Raw genomic sequence first — 13331 nt, forward strand, 5'->3', positions numbered from 1 at the left:
TCTCTCAGGATTCCTCAAGGAATAGGGTAGCCTCCCAATTCATCAAGAGTTGAGAGTGGATCCTAAAAGCCCCATCAGGGAAGCATCAACTTAAATGAAACTGGAAAAGGTGCATTTTCCAAGAATACTGGCAAACATATGATGACATAAGATAAAATGCAAATTAAAAGGTGGCAGTCACACACATACATACACAGATGCAGAAATTAGACTAAAAATATAAAAGGCAGAAAACATACAATGGTTTTATCCAAAGACAAATGACATATAGGGGAAAATATCTGTAACTTATATCACAGCCAGAACCAACAATCTAATAGAAAAATAGGCAGTTCATGAGAAAGGAAATACAGATGCCTCTAAGACATATGGAGAGATATTCAACCTTATTCACAATAAGAAAATGCAAAATAAGATAGCATTGCAATATCACTTTCCAGCAATCAGATTGGCAGAGATAAAAGAAAGTCTGTAAAGATGCAGGGAAACAAGCTTTCTCATAAGTTGTTGGTAGGAGTGTAGATACGATTTCTGTGGAGAGCAGTTTGGCAACATCTCCCCAAATTACAAGCACATATATACCCTTTGACTCAGGAATCTGACTTCTAAGAATTTATCCAGTAGATGTGGTCACATATCCATGATATGACGTATAGACAAGGTTATTTGCGGCACTCTTTGCAATAACAAAAGATGGGAGACAACCCACATGTCCATCTAGAAGGGCCCAAAGAAATAAATTACTGTATACCCATACCTCGGAATATTACTCAGCTGTAGAAAAAGATAAAGAAGTTTGTTTTGTCAGCTGACATGAAATGATCATCAAGATATATAAAGTGAAAAAAGCAAGATGTAGAAGAAATATAAAGTACTCTATCTACTATTACTGTTCTGAAAAGGATGGGTGGGAGGAAGGTATCCCTGTGTGTATTGTTAGAACAAGCATAACATGTCAATAAAGTTACATCGGAAACTCATATATTAGTTGCCTCCAGAGGAAAGCTGTGGGTACCTGAGGGATGAGGATGGAAGTAAAGAGCCTTGTGCCTTCCCGAAAAAGAGTGGAGTCACAGTAATTGGGGTCAACTCAGCAAATGTTAATTGAGGGCTGGCCTTATGGGAGGCACGGTGGCAGGTGCCAGGGACCCAGCAGTTAGTAAGACAGACAAGTGCCCTGCCCTCACAGAACTTACACCCTAGTGAAGGAAACAGGCAATGAACAAATAAAATATAAAGATGGACAGACAGATGGAGGGGGAGAAAGGGAGAGATAGACAGCTGGAAAGAGAGAGAAAGGGAGAAAGAGGAAGAGAGAGAGAGGAAGGCACTTTGTAGAAAATTAAAAATGGCACTGGAGAGCAAATACAGGTGGGAGATCTATTATCTTAGACAGGATGGTGGTCAGAGAAGGTCTCCTGTCATCCAGGTATCGGGCTGAGCATCCAGGGGCCGCATGTAAAGGCCTGAAGGAGGTAGTTCTGAGCAGGCAGCAGGGAGGCCAGTGTGGCTCAAGCCGAGAGAGGGAGGGACTGTGACCGGTGGCTGAGCTGTGTCCCCGCGTTGCACAGCCCTTCTCCAGGAGCTGTGCAGCCTGCCTGGGCACTGGTGGTGGTGTCAACGCCTCAGGGTTCCTGGGAAAGACCAGTCCCCTTTCTGACTTTGGCACAGGACAGCTCCAGCTTTAGAATTGTGCAAGGTAAACGGGTTAGTCCATTCTACATTGTGCAATGACGTCTATCTTTTTAGCTGATGCCTGTAATGACGTTTCTCTGAAATAACCTTCCAGGACCAAGGGATCCCTTTGATAACTCCAGTGCCACATCCCAAATGTAGCATTTGCTCCCATAGCACAAAAGCAGCCCTCCGTTCTCCTAGAGAGCCTGTGTATCTTGGAAGGAAACAGATGCAAACACCTCTTCCATTTTTGGCTATTCCTGAGCCTGTGTGTTCCGGAAGGAGTTGCAGATGAAACAGCCTTCTGTGCTTCTCTTCTGAATGATGGCTGGCCCCATGGGACTGCAGCTGCCCCAGTGGGTGCATCTTCTCTGTATGACACGTGCTATGTAAACTCTCTGATCACACTGGGTCCTCGCTTTTTAAGACAACAAATCCCCAGGGGAAGAGGGTTGCATCTTGCATAATTGGACAGTTGGCTGTATCCAGAGAGAAGTGTTTACAGAGCACATTGAAAGCCAGCCCAGGGACCTACATGTTTGCTCAGCATCCACATGGCAAACAGCGAGAGCCTCCCTTGAATGCAGGGGTCAGAAAGGGATTTTCTCAAATCTAAACCAGCCTCTGGGGTGATGGCTCATTCAAAGGCTGCAGTGGAGGAAAGGGTATTCTGGAATGTTGGTGCCAGGGCTTAGCTCATCTGAGATGGACATAAAGAGTCTTTTCTGGGGCTTCCCTGGTGGCGCAGTGGTTGGGAGTCCGCCTGCCGATGCAGGGGACACGGGTTCGTGCGGAGCGGCTGGGCCCGTGAGCCAATTTTGCTTTTTTAGCAGCAGAATTGACCCTGGAATACTGAGGGGGTCCTGGGCCTGTTTCAGGGTCCAGGTGTCTGGAACAAGAGCCCAGAGGACAACTGTCAGAAGCAGGGGGGTGGGAGAAGGCGGGAGGCCCACTGGCTGTGCTGAGAACAGGACCCCAAGCTTTATGCACACGATCAGTGACGAGGAGCCCGTTGCGTAGCAACAGCAGCCCCTTCCCCCTTCTATCCAGACCCCTCAGGCTGCTTGTAATGTTTGGTGACATTTTTCTTTTCAGAGCAGAGACACACATTCGCCCCCTTAATTAGCTGAGGATGGTGCCTACCGCTCCCCCCCTTTACTGGCTTACTGATCAGATGCTGATTAGAAATCATCCCCCCAAAGCGTTTAATTATTAATTGCGCATGAATAATTGCTGTGTCAGGATAACCCCACAGATAGCTGTTCTGTAAGTGGAAAGCTTAGACCAAGACCTGACACACAGGAAGTGCTGTATAAAACGTACCTGTTCAAAGAATTAACAGGATCTCTTCTAGGAGATTCGAGGACTAATACCCACACTGAGCGGACTTGACTCCTTTCAAAGAGCTTCTCTTTATTTTCTTTCAGACTCTCAGAATGCTCTGCCAGAAGAATACTTAGACAGCATCCCCCCAAACTGCCCCCTTTTACAGATGGGGAAACCAAGGCTCAGCAACCTTGCCAAAGTCACACAGCTAATGACACCAGAGCTAGACTGAATCCAGACCTCCTGGTCCCCAGCCTCTTCCCACCACACCTCTGGTTTCTAAATTTAGTGTTCCACAAAGAGCTCACCAAGGGGTCTGTGAAAAATGCAGATTTATGATACTGCCCCCCCCAACCCCCTATTAGTGTCCCAAGGCTGATGTAACTAATTACCACAAACATAGTGGCTTAAGACAGCACAAGTTTATTATCTAAAGCTCTGGAGGTAAGAAGTCCTAAAGTGAGTCTTACAGACCTAAAAGCAGGATGTTAGCAGAGCTGAGTTCCTTCTGGAGGCTCTTGGGGAGAATCCGTTTCTTGTCTCTTCCGGCTTCTCAAGGCTGCCGGCTTTCCTTTGCTCATGGCTGCATCGCTTGGATCCCTGCTTCTGTCATCACATCTTCCCTGCCTCCCCTGCCTCCTTCTTTCCCTTCTAAGGACACTTGTGATTACATGGGGCCCCTCTGAATAGTCCAGGTTAATCTCCCATCTCAAGATCCTAAATCTAGTCACACCTGAAAAGTCCCTTCGGCCATGTAAGGTCACATAGTCACATGACCTGGGGATTGGGACATGGACATCTTTGGGGGTTGAGTATTCTGCACCCCAAGGTTCTGATTCTGTCTCCTGGGGTGGAGCCCAGGAATCTGCGCCGTGAAGACCCCCCTGTGACTCTTCAGCGGGGGCTCCTAGAGCACACATAGGGGAGCCCCTGCTGCCCCTCTCTCTCTCTTCACAAGATGATGCCATTGGCATCATGAAGTCCTTGTTTCCATTTAGTAAGATGAAAAGCTCCAGGCTGAGAAAGGAGATCTCAGACACCCCCTCTGCAATCCCGCCCGCACGGGGACGTATCCTTAGCAATCTGCGGAGAAACACTTTCTACCACAGAGTGAGATTGATGGGCTACATTAATTTCAAACACGTGAGACAGAAATGACATCTAAGCCTTTTGGTGGATTATCGACACAGAGCAGGCTGATGGGAGGCAGGGGTGTGGTGGTGACAGGCCTCTTCTGTTCCAGTCCCAGGAGGAAAAAATAACAAAGGAGACGCTCGGTTGCTGGTGCGCACGTGTGCGAATGAACACTAGGGGGCAGAGTTTGTCCAGGAATGGGAGCGCCCGTGCCGCTTTCCTATGCTTTTAAGGACGATTTTAGCGGGGCGAGCTGATAGCAGGAAGGAGGGTCATTGCCTTTAATAGCGCCTTAGTCAATAGGTTTCTAATTGGGCTGTTAATCTGGAAATAAGTATAAAATAAGAAACCCAGGGGGTGGATTGAGAGCGGATGCAATGTGAATAATGAACATCCCACGAATGACTTTTTTAAAGGGTCAGTTGTCTCATAATCTTTGTTCTTCTCTTGACCGCTACATGGCAATTTGTCGTATGGCAGTAGGTCTCAGTATTGAGAAATGCCAAATAATATTTTAATGGTTTTCTACTACATAGTTTCTGCTGCTGAAAAACATTGAAAATATATATATATACATTAAGTATACATCTGCACATGTATATGCAGGTTAATGTGATCACGTACTGACCCATAGACACTCCTCCTCACACCCGCTCCCATGCTGTCTCACCACCAGAATGGAACAAGCACTGCAGAGGTGGAAGGACAACAGCTACACGCTGATCCCTTGCTTGGGCGTTAACCCCAATAACACGCGACTCAGCCATCTGTTAAGGCAGTGACATTTAGGCATGTTTGAATCTACAGTGGCCTGAGGAGATTCTCTTGTTTAGAACACTAGTAACTACCATATGGCTATAGTTAATAACACTGTATTGCGTGTTTGAAAGTTGCTAAGAGAGTAGATCTTCAAAGTTCTCATCACCAGGGGAAAGAAACTTTTGGGACTATGTGTGGTGATGAATATTAACTAGCCTTATTCCGGTGATCATTTTGAAAAATGTACAAACATTGTATCATTATGTAATGCACCTAAAACTAATATATTGTTATATGTCAATTAGACCTCAATTTAAAAAAAAAGCCAAAAACAATAACTACCATAAATGAGAACTCATTAGGTACCAGGCACTGAGGTTTTCTTGCATGATCTCACTTAAGCAATATAACCCTATAAGATAGATACTATTATTATTATCTTTATTTTACAATTGAGGAAACTGAAACTAAGAGGGGTTAAGTAAATTGTCCAAGATTAGCTAGCTAGGAAGTGGTTCTTCCAAGACTCAGACTGAGATCTGACACCAAAGCCCAGGTTCTTAGCTCCTGTCATTCTGGAAGCCCGAGCAGTCCTCTACTGATGGAAAAATCCTGGGTCATATGTTCTGACACTTTACATTCTAATCTGAGCATGGTGCTGATTTGGTCCATAGTCTTAGGAAAGTGAGTCCACCTCTCTGTTGAAACTTAAGATCTTATAGTGAGGCAAGTACTGAATAACTCAAGCAGTCAAAATAAATATAGTATAACCTGTATGTTAGAGACTTGGGGCATCAAGAGCCCAGATTAATGTAGTCCAGGGCTATCATCAGCCTTGAGATCTGCAGGAACCTGGCACTGGGTTCAGAAGAAGGAAGTTTCTGTAGTTCGGAAATGTGACAGGCTGGTGTGACCTGAGTGGGATTATCCTGTCAAGCTCTGGGTTTAAGAATATGGATGGATCCCTCTCCTGCTCACGGGCCCTAGAGTTTGGGGGCTATAGACGTGCAGGAGGATGGCCATATGTTGGGCAGACAGACCTGTGCATTGGACAAATGCTGTCCAAGGCTGTCACCTGGGGGTTGGCTGGAAGAAGTCACATGTTCCTTAAAGGACCACCAGAAGCCTACTGGCACCGTGCCAGGGCACGCCCCAGGGCCACTTGGCCAGCCACAGGGAACAGCAGTCCTGCCACTGGCAATCACAAAGAGGCATGTTGAGCTTTGGCTTTTCTTCCTCTTCCTCCAAAGCCAGAAGGGTTAGCATAGGGAGGGAGGGGAGTGGGGAAGAGAAGGCCCTGTCTCCCCTCCACTTCCCCACTCCCAAATCTTCTAAAGCCTGTGACCTAGTCTGCGTTAGAGGCAAAGAGGAAAGCTTTGGATCAAATAAAGATTGAAATTTTAAATTGAACAGAGCTGAAGCTTAATAACTGAAGAGGAACCATCTTGATAACTGAAATGATGAAAAATTATAGAATCAGACTGGTATATACATAGCTAATGGAGCCTGCTACCCAGTGGGAAAAGGCGGTTCCACAGAGCATAACTGATAGATCTTTTTTGAAGGTGGAGAATCCTTTTCATGTTTATTCCCCCAGAGAATTGACAATCTCCACTAAACCTGTTGCTCAAAGGAAAATCAATAAATAATACATATTCTGCCACAGGTGAAAAACTGGAGCCCGCTGTTCCAAACTGCACAGTTACATCCTGCGCATGCGTTGGTAACAAGGCTCTCCAGGACCTGGGTCTTGCAGGAGCATCTTGGGTACCTCAGATAATGGCGGAAAACGCCAAGGGTTTCTCTTCTTATCAAGATTGTAATTATATGTCTTTCTTCTGCTTTCACAACAAATGCTAGGTTAGGATATTTGTCCTCTTAAGCGCCCTCCCTCTGCTCAAAGACTTCTGCCCTCTGAGAGGTCTGGATTAATCCCCTCCATCTCCCCCCTGAACTTTCAGAGCTCATCTTGAACCCTGGGCTTCAGAATGGCTAATACAGTATGAACTTAATTTGCAGAAATAATTATGATAGTCTCCCCCCAACTCTGAGTTCCTTCCACCCATTGACTATATAGATTTGGGCAGTACAAGAACCCATATACAGATATATCAGTGGAACAAAGGCAAAAGCCCAAAAATGGAACCAAGGACTATATCACAATCCACTCTGTGTTAAAAGATGATGTCATCAATTCATGGGAAGAGGAAAGAATATTCCATAAATAGTGCTTGGATAATTGGTTAACTACATGTGGAAAAACAAAAACATTTAAATTCTCACTTCATACCCATCAATTTCCAATGGATTAAAGACTTAGAGGTAATAAATAAAAGAATAAAAATGCAGAAGAAAATGTAAGTAAATATTTACCAGACCTTGAGATTGGGGAATAACTTTACAAACATAACAACAATAAAGAAATCACATAAGAAAACATGATAACTTTGAATATATAAAATTTTTAAATGTATACACTTTTTATATTTAAATAATATAAATACGGTAAAAAGTATGGTGGTAACATGGCCCATTAATCCCCATTGCGCCAGCTGACAGTGAGCCAACAGCCAGTATGTGAGTGAGACCATCCTAGACCATCTGTTCCCCAGCTATGCCACCAGCTGACAGCAGATGCATGAATGAGCCCAGCCGAGATCAGCTACACCTGGTCCAGGTCATCAGCTACATCTTGCTGACCCATAGATTTGTAAGCAATAGTAAATGTTTTCTGGTTTAGAGCACAAAGTTTTAAGGCAATTTGTTAGGCAGAATTAGATAAATGATGCAAAATGAAAATGACAAATTGGAACAAGTCTGTGCAAGAAATATGAAAGATAAAGATTAAAATCATTATTATGAAATGAGGTCGTATAAATCAACAAGAAAAGCAACATCTGCCACAGAGAAATGGATATAGGACATGAGGAGATAAGTCCTTAAGGAAGAAAAAGAAATGGCTTAATAAACTGATGGGAAAAGATTAGACTTCACAAAAATGAAAAGTACAATCTGAATATTAAACCACATGCATATTTTTTACTTATTAAATTAACAACCATGTATTAAAATATTCAATCATGATGAATGTAGTAGTGGGATGGGCAGTCTCATATCTATGTATGGAAGTATAATTAACAAACCATTTTTTGAATGTAATTTAGCAAGATTTAGAGAAAGCCTTTGGGGCAGATGCAGTAGGTGTGTGTGGAACACTGCATTATTGTTCCCAATTCCTCATTATGCTCTTTGCATGATTTTGTAGTTCCTTTTCCTAGAAGCAAAGTGTACTTTCTTGCATATTGATATTGTGCTTGGCTTGTGGCTGTTTTTGGCCAGTGGAGTGTTAACAAATGTGTCCTGCGAGCAGAGGCTTCAGCAACCTCTGGTTTCAGGTTTGTTCTCTTGCATGTCTCGTTTTACCACAAGAAGGACTTCCCCTGTGTGCTCCTGCCCCTTCGGTCTGAGACCCAGAGTGAACACGTGGATTTGGGAAGATGGAAATGGCAGTGGCAGAACAGTGTTTGGAACTTGCCTAATCTCCGCATAAAAACAGAGAGCACTTGAGTAGCAAAACCAAAAACCCACAGATCTTTTCCAACAAAACCAGGTGAGAAGGGATCCCTGTGGACTCTGAAATACAAGCAGGTGAGGAGAAATCATTGATAGTCACAAGAAAAGCAGTGGGACATCTAACAAACCTGAGAACAAGAAACCCCTAAAATATCTAACAGGTATTCACTGGAAAGCTCAGCAAGCTAGTTTTAGGACAACAGCTGACACTGTGTGCCGACTACAATTAGCAGGTGAGTACACAGGCCTGGAGGAAGTCCTGAAAGGTGTGGAGCGGTCTAGCCCCTGTGAACTCTCAAAACTCACCAGTGAGGGCTCTGTTTGAGGACAGGGCCCTTCCCTGAGGATACTGCTGGGAGGGGGATTAAAACTGAGCAGACACCATTGTAAAGCAATTATACCCCAATAAAGATGTTAAAAAAAAAAAACAAAAAAAAAAACTGAGCAGAACAGGCACTATAGTGATGAAGGAAAGAAAGTCCAGATAAAAGTGGATGAAGGGAACATATCCAGGAACTCTTACAAAGCAAGCTGTTATATTTTTGCACTACATGAAACACAACAGAATGAGTAACTTTGTGAAGTTAAAAAAGTTATCCTTGGTAAAAACCTCCTTGTAAGAGGTCAAATCTTATACAAAGTTATTCTAAGAAAAATTAGAATAAGGAGCAGAATAATATCCCTACAGATAATGAAAGCAGGCCAGAAATATTTGCTTTAAAAAAAAGAAAGAGAAAGAAGAAAAATATAATGTACTATTTCAAAATGAACTAAAAGACATTAAGAAATGATACAAAATATGAAAGACTGAATTAATGAGAAATAGAAAAACTCAGAAATGAAGGGACAGAAATTAGGAAAAACATAGAAGTAAAATAAACGAAGGCTAAACTACAACGAATCCAGTGAATAAATACACAGATAATGCCTTAAGAGAAATAGAAGGTGAAAATAAGGAAATTTTTAAAAATAAGAAAGAGATAAAGATTTGAGAAACAATACAACTATTCAATAAATATAAACAAAGACGATCCAGCATATGGTGAACAGAAGTTCCTGAAGAAGAAAAGCAAGAGAATTGAACAAATACTAAATATAATTCAAGAAAAATTTTTCTGAAATAAAATAAACTCAAAAGTACATATTAAAAGAGCACACTACACACATGAGAATATTGAACTGAATGACCAATACCAAGAGAAATTTTAGTGAAATTTCTGGATTTTAAAGAAGAGGGAAAAAAACTTCTTTAGGCATCTAGGTTGAAAGAACATGTGGCTTATAAGGGAAGGAAGATTGTTATTAGACTTTTTGATTGTAGCACTTTATGTCAGAAGAAAATGGAATAGTATTATATATTGTGACATCCAAGTAAAGAAAATGTGACTTTCAAGAACACAGGGAAGCTGTTATGAACATGAAGGAACTTAGGGAATATTCTTCCTATGAGTTTTTCCTCAGTAATCTATTAGAGAACAAGCTTTAGGTAACCAAAATGACTAGAGAGACTTTGATATAAGGAATTATGGTGAGCATTACATATATAGTTACTTGTAGTTGAAGACCAAATAAGAGTAAAAGAGAGAATATAGTATGTGATGATTGTATGTTTTGACAATATGGATGTAGTACAATTAAAAGAAAAATGAAGTGAGATGGGGGTAGGGTATGCAAAATTTTAAAAAAATTGTTTCTACTAACATAGTTGGTGGTGCTTATTCTGAGTATTACTATTCTGAAACTGTTCTGTGTATAATGTAGGATAAAGTAAATGAGCAATCATGGGATATTCTGTCATTCCTTATGTCCTTGAGAACCATACCAGAATTCTTGTTATGGATAAAGGAGATTCAGGAGTAATATAAAAGAGATTAAAGAATAGCCCCGTAGTCCTGAATTTGGATTGGAAGTATCACTGTGAACTCATGAAATGTTTCATCTTAAAAAATATATTTCCTAGTTCTGTTCACTATAAAAGACCAGAAATATTGACCAACCCATCCAATAGCATAAGAGATTGTGGTTATGAAATGCCATTTTCCACTAAAAGAAAACCAGCACTTCTTGAAGAAATGACTGATTCCAAATCTGTGGCAAAAATTATCCTGGAATATTTTATCATATCAGACAGCAAGAAATCTGTCAAAGACAATTTGGGTTATGTCAAAGTGACATAGAAGTCAACTTGAAGAAGTTCCCAGGGGTCAAAGATAAGAAAATTTAAGCTGCAATAAGGATAAGAATTGCCATGGATCAAAACACATTGCATATATTCAAATTCATGAATTCATAATAACAAACGAATTGGCCTCCTTTGGAGGATAATAGGGAGTTAATTCATTCTTTTGAAAACTAGATAAATAAAAGAAAAGAAACAAGCATTATCCCACCTTTCCCATATAAGCTGTACCACTGGGTAGCCATTAGGAGATGAGAGGATGTGTTTTCTCTTAAAAAGTAATTTATTTAATAAGTAAGGTGAAACGATAGACTTATTATCATTTTGCAACTCAAATGAATTAATCGGTGTAGGCATTGAGCATTAAAGGCTGGTAACATAAAAAAAAGGCAGTGAAAAACAGATATCACCTATAGACTTGCCATAAAGTAAAAGCAGGTTAAACCGGATTCTATTCAAGCCTCTAGATTCAGCTGCCTATTTGCAGGAAATATGAAGGACAAAGGAATGTGCTGAGTTGTACTATGAATATGCAATCAGCAAAATCCAGGCTGTGGGACATTCTATAGATAAATAGGCCCAGGTTCTTAAACAGATAAATTATAAGAAAAGAAAAATATAGAGAAGGAAATGGTATATTAAAAAGGACTTAAATGATATGTCAATTAAAAAAATACTAAACCATAGGGTCTATGGATATGTGCATGAATGATTAAGCCATAAACCAATGCAAGGAAGTGATTACTGTAAGAGTCAGAATGGTGGTTATTTGTGGGGAAGGAGAGGGGTATATTTGTGATGGGGCATATAGGGAGAGTTCTGGGTGTCTGGCAAAGTTCTATTTCTTAACCTGGGTGGTGGTTACAAGGGTGTTTGTTTTATAATAATTCACTAATATATATTTATTTTGTATTGTTTTCTTTATTTTTATTTTACAATGAAAAGTGAAAACAAAAATAAACACAAATAACCAAACATAGAGCAGACCTGAGCCCAACCATAGGCAAGTCTAGCCAAATCCAGTCTAGCTTAGCCATTTAATTGATCCAAGATGTGGTCAAGAAAAAATGTTTATTGTTTTTTACCTCTAAATTCTGGGGTGATTTGTTACACAGCACTATTGTGACTTCTGCTGTGTCATACAGTTGACTACACAGAAGCTATATCAAACCTTTTATTTCATTATTGAATCTGGAAAGGGAAAGATATTGTTTTCCTAGCCTCCCAATGGTTAATGATAGCCATTTGATACAGTACTGGGAATAAGCCAGTGAGGAAATTCTCACAGAGGGTTTGTGGGAAAGATTTTCTTTTCTAACTAAAGGATAGCTGTATATGAGGAGATTCTCTCACTTTCCTGACTTCATATATTCCTGCTTTCCTGAATTTTGGTTGTGTGACAGTGTGATGCTTGGAGCCATCTTGCAATCATAAGCAACAAGCACAAGGATGAAAAGTCAATATTCTGAGGATGGTAGAGAAAAAAATAAAAGAGTCTGATTTCTTGATGACATCATTGAGTTTTCCTGCCTGCTTTCAGACATCTTAGTTATATAAGCAATAAATATCCCAGTTGTTAGTTAGCTCTTCTGTTACTTGCAGCTGACATTCTATTACTTCCTAACTTACTTTAAAAAAATGTTCATATACTTTAACCCAGTAGTCCCATTTTCATCAACTTAGATTCAGAAAGTAATCCAAGATATAGTCAAAGGATATTTATCAAGGCATTTAGCTATAAAGAGGAATAACAGAAAATAATCTAAAAGTTCAGTATAAAAAATGATTATATAAAATATCAATAGGATGACATTATGCATCTGTTAACATTTTTTTGGAGAATACTTAAGGATATGGAAAATGCTTATGAATAAAAAAAATTTATATATAAAATTCACAGGGGAATTCAACCAAACATTTAGAGAAGAGTAAACACCTATCCTTCTCAAGTTTTTCAAAAACTGCGGGGACTTCCCTGGTGGCACAGTGCAGGGGACACGGGTTTGATCCCTGGTCTAGGAAGAACCCATGTGCCGTGGAGCAACTAAGGCCGTGTGCCACGACTACTGAGCCTGCACTCTAGAGCCCGTGAACCACAACTACTGCCCACGTGCCACAACTGCTGAAGCCCGCACAGCTAGCCTGTGCTCCTCAACAAGAGAAGCCACTGCAATGAGAAGCCCACGCACCGCATCAAAGAGTAGCCCCCACTCGCCACAGCTAGAGAAAGCCTGCACATAGCAACAAAGACCCAATGCAACCAAAAATAAATAAAAATAAAATAAAATTTAAAATTAAAAAACACAAAAAACTGCAGAGGTCTCATTCTATGAGGCCAGTACCACCGTCATACCAAAACCAGACAAAGATATCACAAAGAAGAAAATTAAGGCTAATATCACTGATGAACCTAGATGCGAAATCCATTAGCAAACTGAATATTAGCAAACTGAATTCAACAATACATTAAAATGCTCATACACCATGGTCAAGTGGGATTTATCTCAGGGGTGCAAGGATAGTTCAATACCTGCAAATCAACCACATTAACAAATTAAAGAATAAAAATCATATGACCATCTCATATCAATAGATGCATCTTAATATATGCATAAAAAGTGTCTGACAAAATTCAACATCGATTTATGATAAAAACTCTCAACAAAGTGGGTATAGAGAGAAT

The sequence above is a fragment of the Neophocaena asiaeorientalis genome, unplaced genomic scaffold, assembly GCF_003031525.2.
Source record: "Neophocaena asiaeorientalis asiaeorientalis breed wild unplaced genomic scaffold, Neophocaena_asiaeorientalis_V1.1 scaffold92, whole genome shotgun sequence".
NCBI lineage: Eukaryota > Metazoa > Chordata > Mammalia > Artiodactyla > Phocoenidae > Neophocaena > Neophocaena asiaeorientalis.